The following is a 15,804-nucleotide window of genomic DNA, read 5'->3' on the forward strand; positions in this document are numbered from 1 at the left end:
CCTTCGACACCCTGAACCCGACTTGTCAATTTCTTGAGTTCTTCGGCCATGTTCTTGATGAGCAGATCCTTCTCAGCAGATTTTGGCATATAGGAAGTTAGTTGGATAGAGTGAGGTACTGTTTCTACGTATATAGGGTTGTTTTGGTAAGTGCTAAGTGCCTGGGTGTAGTGGTGGTCATTGGTTGAGTTTTGAGGATCGGGAATAGGTTGTGGTATGTTCTGGGGGTGTGATAAGTGGCGGTTAGTGGGTACTGGATTGGTTGATGGTGATTTCGTGCCGGAGTTGGTATTGGTAAGGGATTGAGATTTTGAGGTGGGGTTGTATATTGATGTGGTGCAGGAGGGTTTTGTGGATGTTAGTTCAGTGTATTTTGGGGAGGTGCTGGGTTCTTCGTATTTTGTTGATTGATGTTGGGGACATTCAGGGTGAGGGATAGGTTGCCAAGTTGTGTACCTGCTCAAGCTCCCCCAGTAGCTCCAGTATCTTTTGTTCCAACCTCAAAACTAGATCATTTGGTGCGGGGGTACTCCGACCGTCTGAAGTTTCTACATTTTCCACATTCTCTTTTCGAATACCGCTTAAGTCGTCCATTTTACCTTTCCCTTTGCTCTTTGTATTTCTTAGAGGAGGAGGAGGAGGAGGTGGTGGTGGAGGGCCTCTAGATCTGGTATGATACGCTGATGATGCCAGTATGAGAGAACCAACCTTAGGGGATGGGAATAAAGAATAAAGAAAAACAAAAAGGTAAACAAGTCAGTAAGGATTCTGAGATGTTTGCAGTATTTAAACACATATTGGGGGAATATAAATTTGCGTCCTAATTTGGGAACCTCGTTGTGCCCGAGGTAGGCCTAGCGACAAATAAATTTGGAGAGATTTAGTGCCAATAATTGCCTCATTTCATTAATGTAAAAATAAATGACCCAAAACGAAACTAAATAAGATAATGTTGCTAATGGCACTTGGCCTTATTACATTTGAAAGGAAATCAAGTAAATCTAATCTACTTGGTCCCAGAAGGACCCTCTCCAGACAGGATGTTGTTGTCGATCAACTCTCCCAACTCACGCAGGTTTAGCAGTAGGAATGCCCTTGCCAAATGCCCTCCTTCATTTCCTTCAACGTTCTGACAGTCGGTGACCCTCTTCCTTATCTTCCCTTCCAATTCCATTAAACTGTACTCCACATATTCCAGTCTCTCACTGGATTTAACAACTCTTTCTTTCCACTCGTTAATCATCTCCATGTCAACTTTATGCTATGCCATATGCTCAGCTTCAGACTCTCGAACTCTTTTCCGTAGCTTGTTGTACTTCACCTCTGCTTCAGCAAACTCATCTATGACCCTATTTCCTGGACCAACCCTTGGCTAAAAAGTCCTGATAGATTATCATCCAACTATGAGGGGTAAAAGTACAAATGGCCCGCATGGTATCGGTTCGGCTCGACGGTATCCTTCTCCACAATAATCTTCAGAGTCCACATATGTTGCGCTTCATTCTTATATGGGATGGCTTCACTCTGGAAATCGACTCTGAAGTGGCTCATCTTAGCAACCCATGGTATGACTTGTCTCCTGTCTGCCTGTCTCATAACTCTAAAGGGAGCATAAGGGTATATCCCTTTTAACCCAATCAGCACCAAGTGCGGGACATCCCTGGATCTTATGATGAACTCGTCAGTGGGTAACCACTCGAACATCTACTGAACCTGGTCTTCAATCAGGTTGTTGAAAAACTGCACCCATCCTACAATATCCTTAGGTTGATCGAACATGTCTGGGATGTAAGTCATTATTTTAGGGTAATGGAAGGCTATGTGGTCATTCCACGGCCTTCGTTGAAACTCTTGGCGGTATTGGCCTTTTTGGAGATGTTCTAACAGCCAGACTTGTAACAGCAGGTTGCAACCCTCAAAGAATCTGGACCCCTTCTGACAGCGTTCCAAGGCCCGGTACATATCCGCAATGATCATAGGGACTTCAAGTCGCACATTGCTTTCTACCACATCGTTTCAAATGAAGTTTTACCATAACATTCCTCTAAGAACCGGTATGGAATTGATTCAATTATGGAATCATGAATAGTCATTGGTTGGGCTGATGTATAAACACCACAATCTATACTTTGTTCTATATCTATATACTATAGATATAGGTTACTATAGAGATATGTGGATAAATATTTTTCTTTAGTAAGATCCCATCGTTAATATTAATTTATGTAACATATTAATTAATATTTAATATATAAATAATTTATTTATATATATTTATATAAATAATAACAAATAAGACGAATAAATGAGTTCTTTTTTATTCTGCATCTTCACGTGACTCAAGAGGAGAGATTGACCTATTTCATACTTCTTCAAATAGCAAAGATTCAGCTTATAAGGAATGATTAAAACTATTTATATTTCTAAATTTAGAAAGTTCCCTTTTCGACATCATTATTTGAAGAAAATTTGATAGTTAAGATCACTTTTGATCATCTTAGGAAAGAAAAAAGATAAGTCTTTATAGTATATGTTTGCCCATCTATCCCGTCCATTATAGTTTTGGCCACCATGGCCAGCCTAGTATGGATTCCCTTGGATTGGGAATACCAGCATGCCCAAGAAGCACATAATGAACACGAAGACCCTGCGATGAACCCAGCCTAAAGAAGTAATTGACAACTCATCATCAAAAATATGGTAAGAGTTGTTGTGGTCGTATCTTTCATAAAGGAAATCAAAAGGTATGTAGGAGTTTTTCAAGAACTCCAAATTATCATTTTTCTTCATCCCATCATCTTAAGGAACCCTCTGGTGGTACGATTTTCAGGTGCTAGCAGACCAGGGCTATCCCAAGGTAACCAGCAAATCCCCCTATTTCTTCTAGGATGGGAGTCATTTCTATGTCTCCAAAACGGAATACAACCCTTTCCTTATCCCAAAACAGAGTGGCAGTCTCGATTAACATCTTATTTTGTTGAAGATCCAATAGTGATGGCAAATTACCCAAGACTCTTTTCCCATGATTTTGATCACTTGAGGGAAGATCCCTCCACCAATCTATCAAAAGTGGAGGAATGCTACCGACCATACCGAATCTGGGGACTTCGTGCGTCGTTTTCTACAAAACAAGAGAGAGTTAGGCCCTTTCCCCCTCTAGGTTCGTCTATTTATACAGTAATGATTAGCATATTGGCACTTATTTCTCCAAATTAATGCATACAATCGTAGATACGCCCGTTGGGATTGTGGAAAACCAGATGGACTTTTGGACGAGGCTTGTCTTAAAAGGTTATTATGTGGACAACATATTAACCCAGCTAGGTTTGACCATGATGCATGTACAATTAATCAGAGTAAGGCTGCTATAGAGGTCTAGACTGGGACCCTCAAGCGGACAACTTGAAGGGGAAAGGCACGGAACCGTCGAACGCACCGCTGATCGACTAGTTTTACCGCAAATACGCCTTTCTGAATTTAAAGGGTAATATATAGGAAGAGCGCAAACACTCATCAAGCATTGCTATATAATTGACGCACGAGTGGAATATGATGTTGAGCATGATTTATGCAGTAATAAATAGCATGTTGTCAAGTATTTGCACATAAAATATGATAAATGCAGTATTTAAATAATTGAAAGACAATTACGGAAAAGAAAACAAAGAGACAAGTCAGTTTCAGGAAAAATAAAGAAATCATAAATGCTTGAAAATAAGCAGTTAAACTCAAATAAGGGGAAAGGGTACGTGGGATGGAGCATGCTTAGACTAATTCACAAAAATAAGTTTGTTATGGTAAGAGCCTAAAGTATCCCCAGCTGAGTCGCCATGCTGTCGCGCCCCCTTTTTTCCTAGCAGGAGTCCGGGTTTCTACATTCATAGGGGAACAACTCGTTTCCCTTTGGGAATTGGGTATTTGAAGAGTCTCCACTTAACGAATTATGGTGCGTTAGGGCACCTAGAAAGATTAACTCATGTAACTAATTTGCATTACCTGAGATTAAGGTAAGGGCTTGAAATAACCTTGAGGGGAAGGTGTTAGGCACCCCTCGTGGTCTACAACGTTGGGTCCTAGCCAAACTTAAACTATTTGAATTAGTCCTTTTAACAAGTAAACAGTTTCAACACGCATTTGCAAATAAAGGTAGTTTTCACATTATAAATACATATATGATCAAGGAAATTCAGATAATGAAAATAAGAGAGGCTTGGACAACTTGTACATGTATATGTAAAGGAAGGAAGTTTATAGAATTTAAACATATAGGGGAATTGGGAAAGGGAAGTCCTAAGTTGATTAGCCTACAAGATCATACCTATGCAATGCCCGTTAATCACTCTTCAATGAGGAGCTACACGTGACATTGTCGTGCAGGTCATCATATCCTTTTACTACCCATTACCCTCCCCTTAGTGGTTATATAAGCGAGTTTAATTAACGAACTCTAAGCGTGCTGCTATCCATCCCTTCCTTATGGTCCTGGAGGAATTTAGGACCTCTAAATTGGACAGTTCTAGACAACCTAAGGTTTTTAAAAGGTAAAAATCTAGGCGACAAGCAAATAACATGTAGGACAAGCAAATAGGGACAAACAGTTAGAAGGCTCATATTTACCTCCGCATGTATATAGGCAGCAAATAGCACGTCTAAAACATAGATTTTTGAAGAAGATCAGAAATCCTAAGAACATGATATCTAGATGAATGTTACAGATTCAAGATATGCATAGGGAAAGTGGCAGAATCCTAACCAGTTTGCCTACTGGTTTTTATAGCCTGTTAAGCTCAAGCATTTTAACACAATCAAATGCAGTTCCCAATTTATGTATATATAGAGACTGATAACCTGAGGCTTGCCTAGGCGGGGAATGTTTGGAATCACAATTACAGGAGATGATTAATAGTTTAAGAAATGGTTTAAACTACAAGCATGATATCCTAGATGACACAGATTATAATAGGCATTTTATTTATATTTTAAGACATGGTGTCTATGTGTGAGGTTGCTTAACCCTTTTTATAGCCAACTATTTATTTGGTCGAAATGGATATGTTCAATGAAATGCAAATAGAGTTCTTAAAGCGAGGTATCTAATGCATACATGTGATGACTATTTTTATTTAAAATGGGATTATTGACCTAATGGGAGGATCTCTATGCGATAGTACTGTCACGACCCCAAATATCGGTCGTGATGGCGCCTATAACATTACTAGGCAAGCCGGACCAATTATAAACCACAACCTATTTTCATTTTAAATAAGTCATTTGCTAACACGATTTAATTACCAATTATCACAATAAGTGTTTAAAACAACAAGATAGATATGCGGAAGTCAACAAGACATAGAAACTACATAGCCCACACTGATCTGGTGTCACATGTCTAGAGCCTCTAATACAAGTATGAACAACCTTCTACATAGATAGTCTAGGAATGCGGAAAAGTAATAAGATAGAAGGGAGAAATCAGGGCTGCGAACGTCATACAGCTACCTCAAAATCCCCGGCAAATGCTGAACGATTGGAAAAGCTCTCACTCGGCCTCTGGGGCACCTGGACCTGCATGCGAGGTGCAGGGAGTAATGTGAGTACTCCGTCCCAATGAGTATGAAAGATAAATAATGACTGAAAGTAAGAAAACACGTATACACAAGGTATTCTATAATGAAGCAATTAAATAGGTAATTTGTAAGCAGTAAATCAATGAAAAGTAAAATAAAGTACTTCTACAACAAATAAACAGGTAATTGGCAGATAGTTAAGATAAAGTAAACACATAGAAGTTCGCCCCTCGAGCACAGTACCAATAATTTCTGCCCCTCGGACTCAATATCACATCACAATGGGTACCTGCGCTCACTGGGGTGTGCAGACTCTAGGAGGGTCCCCTTACGGCCCAAACACAATACCAACTGTCGCACCTCCTCTTTCCCGCGCCCGCGGGGCGCGTGGGGAGTTTTCTCCAATTAAAGGACAGTCGAAACGGGATTTGTTTATTTGTTTCAGAGTCGCCACATGGGAATTTTGAGGCGTCCCAAGTCACCAATTATAATCCCTGAATCGAGGAGAATATGACTCTGTTTATTTTTCTGCGAACCAGAAATCCTGAGTAAGGAATTCTGTTAATCCGGAAGAAGGTGTTAGGCATTTCCGAATTCCGTGGTTCTAGCACGGTCGCTTAACTGTTTTTATTATTGGCTTAATCAACTTGATTTTATTAAATATTGATGTTATCTGATTTTACTACTGCTTATACTTATTACGATTGAAACCTTCTTTGAATCGAATTACGCGTACGTATATTCGTGTTATAAATTAAAAATGCGGAATTGTGTCACGCGTACGTGTACACAATAATTTTTTATAATATATTAAGCAATCATTTCTCCGAGATTGTTTTGAATCAAGAATATTTATTTTTCTTGAATAGTGAACCGTACATCTCGGGTTTTTATGAAATTGATTTAACGCCTTTGGATAAATCCTTTTATTAAATATTCGTTCGAAATTGCGCGTACGCATAATCCGAATTTTTACTTTTTTAAAAATATAATCAAGGTACGCGAACGTATCCCTAATTGCGCAAAAATATTTGCAATGATATTAAGGATTTTCCCGCAAATTATTCATTATATCCATACATTTTTATGTGAAAATCATGATAAATTCTCATTTAAGGTTTCAAAGAATTTACAATATTAAATGTTGACCGTTGATTATATTTTCCGAATATAAATAATTTATTCCAACTGTTCAAATTCAAAGGACATAATAAAAATATGATTAATACTATCTTTCAAAAAAAATATATGACATATATATATATATATATATATACATGCCAAAGAATAAATGGCATATGAAACTGAAAATAAATGATTCATAAGGGGAAGGAAATATTTTCCGAGAATTTTCATTGTTTACTTAATGCAAATTCTATTTCTAATTATCAATGATGTAAAATGTGGCAATCTATGCTTGTACATCTCTTTTCATTCTCATACACTTGCTTTTAATCTAATAGGCCTAATTACTTGGTCACTTTGTTTTATGAAAGTAGATAAGCATCGAATTTGTAGAAAGGGAATTATTATGCAAGTTAATTTAACAAAGTTACATTACATGCAACCCGACTATTTGGCGTAAGCATTCATAACGTTCTGTCATCATGACGAGCTATACCAACTTACTTTACTCATATGATTATACCTGTCATCATACCATATAATAACTTATACCAATCTAAACAAAATCATACTCATTACAAGATATTCTACTAATGTAACTTCTTTATCTTTGCATTTAGTTAATAGTATTAAGGGATGCAATCAATGGTCCATTTTTATGCCTTACTCCCTGTCTTGACAATTTATTAAACTAATGAGATAATGAACTAATATTATTACAAACCTTTATACAAACTTTTAAAGTAAGACAAATAGCCCATAGCTATCAAATTGAATTTACTACTAATTAACTAACAGGAAACAAAAATGAAATTTAAATTGATGAACTTGGACAAATAAAAATAGACTTTCAGTTCAAGCTTTATCGACAAGTCATGTTGAATCTCTTTCCAACTTAAAATTTAAAAGACATATACCTGAAAATGGAGGTAGAAGAAGTAAGTTTCAGCAGTTACAGCAGTAACAAATTCAGTAGAATATACTGATAACACAGTAAATCTGATCAAGAATAGGATTCGAAGAGCCCAGATGCACAGTAAGATACTTTGAAAGACACTTCAGATTTTAACTGAACAGTGGAATCACACAAAATTGAACATATTCAACACAAGAACAATATTTCAGATTTCAGCCTTTCTTCAGTTACAAATTCAGTTTGTTTCTGATTTTCTGTTTCTGCTGCTGTATCTGTGTGTGAGTGTATATGTGAGTGTTCTATTTTCTGTTTCCTTTCTTTAAAATCTCAGCCCTCAAAATCTCTTAAAGATTCTCTCTTAAAAATCCTCTCTGCCTTTCTTTTTCTTTATTAAAATCTTCCCTCTGAAAATTTCTGCCCTTAGAAATTCTCTTCTGAAAATTCTGTTTTTTCTTCAGAATTCTGTTTTTTTCTCTCTTAAAATTCTCTCTTTCTCGCTCAAAATTCTGTCTTTAACTGTCTGTCCAGCTCCTGTATTTATACAGGGCTGGTCCTAGGCATTTTAAGTGCTTCTTGGACCCCCTTCTTCTTTTTTTAAAAACAGAAAATCCCATTATGTAAAACCTTTTCCCTGATTTTCAGCAGCCCATTATCCCTTGTTCCCCATTAGTATTATTAACTAATAGCAACTAACATTACATTATAATATACTAGTACTAACACCCTGTTTTTACTGTTTCATTCCCATAAGTGCCCCTGAAATCTTAATGTTATTACTGAAAAATCAGAACCTTCAGCAAAACATATTCTAAAATCTGTACAGACTCAGTTATCTCCTGATTTACAGCTATAACCAATCCTATTAACTTCCTAACACAATTGCATTTGACCAACTTTTGCAAACTTGAATTCAAACTGGACATTACAGCAATATTATACTGAATTCAGAACTAACAACATATTACTGCAATTATCAAAACAATTCAGACTGGACTTAATACTGAACTAGAATCAAACACACACAGGATCATTGTCAATACTGACAATGTCCTGAAACTTTAATGTTCAGACAATAACATATACAACATACATTTGAATTCACTGATTCACAGACAATCATGACTTAATTGACGAGCATTAATCAATTGACTATTTACAACATTTGTCAATAATTAGTCCAAACAATAGAATCAGACTGTTTCAGTCAACATTTTTAGAAACGAAAAATTCGTAATATAACTAATCGACGAACTTAATCGAGTCGATTACACACATTGTAAACAATCACAAACAATAGAAACTATTCACATTCGGATCAAGTAAATAGGTAGGAGACAGAAATGACAGAATTGATCAAAACGAATATGAAAAACTAAAAAAAAAAGCTATTAAAACAGACAACAATACACGTAGAATACACAAAAGAAATAGAAAAAATACCTCTGAATCTTCACTCGAACTCAACTTGGATTTGGACCTTTTTGTTTGAAATCAAACTGACCTTAGTCGAAGTATTTTCCACTGAAAATACTTCGACTAAGGTCGATTAAACCTCAATCTTCATTTAATAGGCACAGAATCCGGAAGTTTGGTATTTTTAGGGTTCTTAAAAACACGATTTGGAATTTAACCATTTCTGGTCAGATTCGAGAAGAACCAAACATGACACAATGGTACGAGGGAGGCTAGGAGGGTAACTGGTGTGAGTTTGAAACAGATCTGGGTAAATTTTTGTTTGGTCCGAATCTTCAAAAGAAGATTCGAGAAGTTCCGAACGGATTCGAACCTAACAACCAACAGATCCATACTCAGGATGACTAGGGGAAGCCATGGTGTTAATTTGGGGCTGATTGGTTTAAATCAAGTTTTCAGGCCAACCTTCGATTTAAGATTCGAAGAGTTGTGGCCTGATTTGAAGGAAACTAAGGTTGGATTTGTGTAGGGGAGGTTCAGGAGGTCCTAGGGTGTTAAGTTGGTGACCGGCGGCGTTGATGCCGCCGGGTTTCAGGCGAAGGGGAATAGGGGTGGCTAGGGTTAGGGGTCTGTTTAGAACGATGATGAACAGGAGCGGAGAGGGGGGGGTGTTCAGTTAGGGGCTGGGTAAGGTTTGGGATTTATATAGGGGTAGGGTGGATTGGTATCGTCCGTTGGATCAATTAGAATGGAGGGCTAGGATCTATTCACTTAACCAAACGGTGTCGTTTGGTTTAAGTTAGGGGGACGGGTTGAACCGGGGCAGTGGGTCGGGTAAGGGTCTTGGGTTAGGGTGATGAGATCTTGGCCGTTGGTTGTATTTAATCCAACGGCCCTTGATAAGGGGTGACCAAACGACGTCGTTTGATTCTGCTTGAATTGGACCGGACATGGGGCTGTTGGGATTGGGCTTGTGAAGGGAATTAATTGATTTGGGCCTGGATTTTAATCCAGGTCCAATCTTTTACTAGTATGTTTTTTTTTATTTTATTTTTCAATTAATTCATTTTCTAATTTAAAAAAAAATTATAAAACCATTTTAACTTCACAAAAATATATTAATTACTCTATAACCATTATTTAACACATAGACAAAAACATCAATCACACAGTGAAACATTTAAAATAGAACCAATGCGTATTTTTTGCGATTTTATTTAAATTATCTCTTAAATGCATAATTAAATCCTATATGCATGCAATATGTATTTTACTTTATTTTTATTTTATTATGACAAATATAAACATTTACGGACATAATACAAATATTTAACACCACGCAAATTCACAAATTACACAGTAAAAGAAATTTATTTTGATTTATTTTGGAGCAATTTTTCGTAATGCAAAAATCACGTGCTCACAGCTGCCCCTCTTTGTGCGGAAACTCGAAGAGTTTTCGTGCAAAGATAAAGTGAGCGGATACGAGCGATTTTTGCCCGTTCGAATACTCCGTGGGAAGCATTTTTAGAAAGATTTGACCGAACCTCTGCTTCAAAGGTTTCCTACATATCCTTGGCTATAAAGGAATCAGGTCAATGTAGTTCGGGAATTTTTGGTAGCTGGGACTACCGTGAGACTGTGATGTTACTGCTGTTTCGTGCTGTTTTTACTGCTTACTGACCTCCTTATTACACCTTACTTTAAAGGAAATACAAAATTAAGCTAGATTATGGTACAGGAATTATAAAAATCTTATCTAGATCATGCCCTTGTTTCTTGTTGTCTTGATATCTTGGTGAATTTTGGGCATTTGGCTTATTCCGTATTCCTCTTGGAACTCTTTGTTGTTTCTTGCTGGGGATTCTGTTGGACTCCTCTGCTTTATTGATTCTAAGTGTGCTCCTTTCTCACATGAGTGGGCTTTTGGTTTCAACACTTCAATTGCATTCCATCGTTCTTCAGGTGGGTGCCTTGACTGCTTCTTTTCTTTCTTCATCCTCATTTTCCAGGTGGACGCCTGACTTCTTCTTTTCTCATACTATCCTCATTCTCCAGGTGGACGCCTGACTTCTTTTAATTTTCATCCTTATTCTCCAGGTGGACGCCTGATTTCTTCTTTTTCTTTATCCTCATTCTCCAGGTGGACGCCTGATTTCTTCTTTTCTTTGTCCTCATTCTCCAGGTGGACGCCTGACTTCTTCTTTTTCTTTATCCTCATTCTCCAGGTGGACGCCTGATTTCTTCTTTTCTTTGTCTTCATTCTCCAGGTGGACGCCTGACTTCTTCTTTTCTCATCCTCATTTTCCAGGTGGACGCCTGACTTCTTCAATTCTTTGTCCTCATTCTCCAGGTGGACGCCTGACTTCTTCTTTTTCTTTATCCTCGTTCTCCAGGTGGACGCCTGATTTCTTCAATTCTTTGTCCTTATTCTCCAGGTGGACGCCTGACTTCTTCTTTTCTCATCCTCATTCTCCAGGTGGACGCCTGACTTCTTCAATTCTTTGTCCTCATTCTCCAGGTGGACGCCTGACTTCTTCTTTTTCTTTATCCTCATTCTCCAGGTGGACGCCTGATTTCTTCTTTTCTTTGTCCTCATTCTCCAGGTGGACGCCTGACTTCTTCAATTCTTTGTCCTCATTCTCCAGGTGGACGCCTGACTTCTTCTTCTCTCTGTCCTCATTCTCCAGGTGGACGCCTGATTTCTTTAATTCTCATCCTCATTCTCCAGGTGGACGCCTGATTTCTTCCTTTCTCATCCTTATTCTTCAGGTGGACGCCTGATTTCTTCAATTCTTTGTCCTCATTCTCCAGGTGGACGCCTGATTTCTTTAATTCTCATTCTCATTCTCCAGGTGGACGCCTGATTTCTTCTTTCCTTTGTCCTCATTCTCCAGGTGGACGCCTGACTTCTTCAATTCTTTGCTAGGTATTTCCAGACACAAATATTGTATTTGCCCCTGTTTTAAATCAAAGAAAACTTCGTTAGTTTAAAGCAGGGTGGCTGGTTGTGGTATTCTTGCCGATGGTGATGTTTCTCTTCGTCTTTCTTTATTGCCTTGGAATGATTGAAAAGACTGTTTTGTCTTTGTAATTGATCCTTGACTATAGGATTTCCCTCTGTGTGTTTTCCTTCAAAATCTTTCAACTGTAATCATGTGCTTCTTTTGACTTTGCTGGTCCTCTTTTGATTTCATCTTTCTTACACCCGTACTTTTATCTCCCATCTTTCGTGGCTGTATTTTGTAACCTTGAATCTTGGTAGTATACCTTGACATTCTTTCTTATTTGTTTAGAATAAAATTTATCTCAAAGCTTGGAGAAAGTAAGATTATTAGTAGCGAAATACGCTGATTTCGACAATTATAGAATGAAAAGAAAAATCCAATTTTTGGATGACTGTTGGAAAAGGAATAAAAGACTTATCTGATTGGAATTACTGGCACCAATGATCAGGGTATGCATTTCGGATTAATCAACCCAGTCTTTTAATCAATCTCCTTTCAATTGTCTCAAGGAGTTTTCATTGATCAATTTTCCTCATTTTTCACTTCTCTACTTCCCTTTCGCCTTATGGTGCCTGCGAAGGTTTTCACCAATAAGACTCTCTCATTTTACTTTTCTCTCAACTTCCGTCGCCTTATGGTGCCCGTGTGGGTTTTCACCTATAAGACTCTCTCATTTTTACTTTCTTTCCTTGTTTGTACCACTTCATTTACTTGCATCAGCATTTTTCTAAGATTGATCGAAAGGTCTTTTTGGTATAAGGTTAGGAATGGAAAAGGTATTAAAAGCTAAATAGCTGTGGTATGGGTTTAAAATTACAACTCTTGGAATCTTTTCTTATTTCCAATACAATTCCTGCCCCAGTTTCTTGATTGGGGTCTCTTGATATTTCTTTTCCGTGCACATTGTGCATGTTGTGCACCCTATGACCGAGCCGTGAGGCGCCTACGTATCCTTCTTTGAGGAATCAGGTCAAACGTAGTTCATTCCATAATAGTGAAGATTTTTTTTTTTTATTTTATTGATTCCAAGAGAGGTTAGGAAAGAAACAAGTATGGCTCAAAGGGGAAGCAAATGGTATAGTGTTTGGACAGCAGAATAAATTGCCTTTGTCATTTCAATCTTTGAAATAGTGCTAAATACAAACATTCAAAAGTTATGCATAATATCTCTTTACCGCGTCAGAATTGATCGCCATATCTATGCATTTGCCTTCAATATCTGTTAAACATAGTGCACCATTCGATAATACTCTGGTCACAATGAATGGTCCTTGCCAATTCGGAGCAAATTTGCCTTTTGCTTCAACCTGATGTGGAAGAATGCGTTTCAGCACATGCTGACCTACTTCGAACTTCCGGGGACGCACCTTTTTGTTGTATGCTCTTTCTATTCTTCTTTGATATAATTGACCATGGCATACTGCGGTCAATCGTTTTTCATCAATCAAATTTAACTGTTCTAGACGGGTTTTGACCCATTCATCATCATCAATCTTTGCTTCGGCAATGATCCGAAGGGAAGGAATCTCAATTTCTGCAGGAATTACTGCTTCGGTGCCGTATACCAACAAATAAGGAGTTGCTCCTACTGAAGTGCGAACAGTAGTGCGGTATCCCAATAATGCAAAGGGTAATTTTTCATGCCATTGTTTTGAACCTTCTACCATTTTCCGCAGTATCTTCTTTATGTTTTTGTTGGCTGCTTCTACTGCTCCATTCGCCTTGGGCCGATATGGGGTAGAGTTACGATGTGTAATCTTAAACTGTTGACATACTTCTTTCATTAAGTTGCTGTTAAGATTAGCACCGTTATCCGTGATGATCACCTTCGGGATTCCGAATCGACATATGATATTTGAGTGGACAAAATCGACCACAGCTTTCTTGGTCACTGATTTGAATGTCTTGGCCTCAACCCATTTGGTAAAATAATCAATAGCTACCAGAATGAATCTGTGTCCATTGGATGCTGCCGGTTCAATTGGTCCGATCACATCCATGCCCCAAGCAACGAAAGGCCATGGTGCCGACATTGTGTGCAACTCGGATGGTGGAGAATGAATCAAATCTCCGTGTATTTGGCATTGATGACATTTGCGTACAAAACTGATACAATCTCTCTCCATGGTAAGCCAATAGTAACCAGCTCGGAGGATTTTCTTTGCCAACACATATCCACTCATGTGGGGTCCGCAAACTCCTGAATGTATTTCAGCCATGACAGTTGTAGCTTGTCTGGCATCTATGCATCTTAATAATCCAAGATCTGGTGTTCTTTTATACAAAACTCCTCCGCTTAAGAAGAATCCATTTGCTAATCGCCTGATGGTCCTCTTTTGATCTCCTGTGGCTTGTGCGGGATATATGCTCATCCTGATATATTCCTTGATGTCGTGGAACCATGGTTCTCCATCAAATTCTTCTTCAACCATATTGCAATAAGCGTGCTGATTGTGGATTTGAATATGTATTGGATCCACATAAGCTTTGTCTGGATGGTGCAACATTGATGCTAGAGTAGCCAATGCATCAGCAACTTCATTATGGATTCTTGGAATATGTTGGAATTCCACTGATTGAAACCGCTGACAAAGATCATGTAGACATTGTCGGTATGGTATGAGCTTCAAATCTCGGGTTTCCCATTCTCCTTGAATTTGATGTATCAAAAGATCCGAATCTCCCATGACTAAGATTTCTCGGATACCCATGTCTGCAGCTAGCCTTAACCCCAAAATGCAAGCTTCATATTCAGCCATATTATTGGTGCAATAAAATCGTAGTTGAGCCGTAACAGGATAGTGATGCCCTGTTTCAGAAATGATTACAGCTCCTATTCCGACTCCTTTCATGTTAGCAGCTCCATCAAAGAAAAGTTTCCAGCCAGGTTTTTCAATTTGCTCCACCTCGTCGATATGCATTGTTTCCTCATCAGGAAAATAAGTCTTCAGCGGCTCATATTCCTCATCGACCGGGTTTTCGGCTAAATGATCGGCCAGTGCTTGAGCCTTCATTGCAGTCCGAGTCACATAGACGATGTCGAATTCTGTGAGCAATATCTGCCACTTTGCAAGTCTTCCTGTTGGCATAGGCTTTTGAAAAATGTATTTCAATGGATCCAACCTAGAAATGAGGTAAGTAGTGTAGGATGACAAATAGTGTTTTAATTTTTGAGCTACCCATGTTAGGGCGCAACATGTCTTTTCCAGATGAGTATACTTAACCTCATAAGCTGTGAACTTCTTGCTAAGGTAGTAGATGGCCTGTTCTTTTCTGCCAGTGAGGTCATGCTGCCCCAATACACAACCAAATGAATTTTCCAAAACCGTCAAGTAAAGAATCAAAGGTCTTCCTGGCTCTGGCGGGACCAACACGGGTGGGTTTGATAAGTACCCTTTTATTTTATCGAACGCTTCCTGACACTCATCGGTCCATTTGACTGCAGCATCCTTTTTTAACAATTTGAAAATTGGCTCGCAGGTTGTTGTGAGCTGAGCAATAAACCTACTGATATAATTTAACCTTCCCAACAAACTCATTACTTCAGTTTTGTTTCTTGGGGGTGGCAGTTCTTGGATGGCTTTGATCTTTGATGGGTCTAGCTCGATGCCTCGTCGACTGACTATGAATCCCAGCAATTTTCCAGATGGAACTCCGAATGCGCACTTGGCAGGGTTAAGCTTGAGGTTGTACCTGCGAAGTCTTAAGAAGAACTTCCTCAAATCCCCAACGTGGTTGGTCTGATGCTTTGATTTTATGATTACATCATCCACGT

Source organism: Nicotiana sylvestris, chromosome 6 (assembly GCF_000393655.2).
Source record: "Nicotiana sylvestris chromosome 6, ASM39365v2, whole genome shotgun sequence".
NCBI classification, from domain to species: Eukaryota; Viridiplantae; Streptophyta; class Magnoliopsida; order Solanales; family Solanaceae; genus Nicotiana; species Nicotiana sylvestris.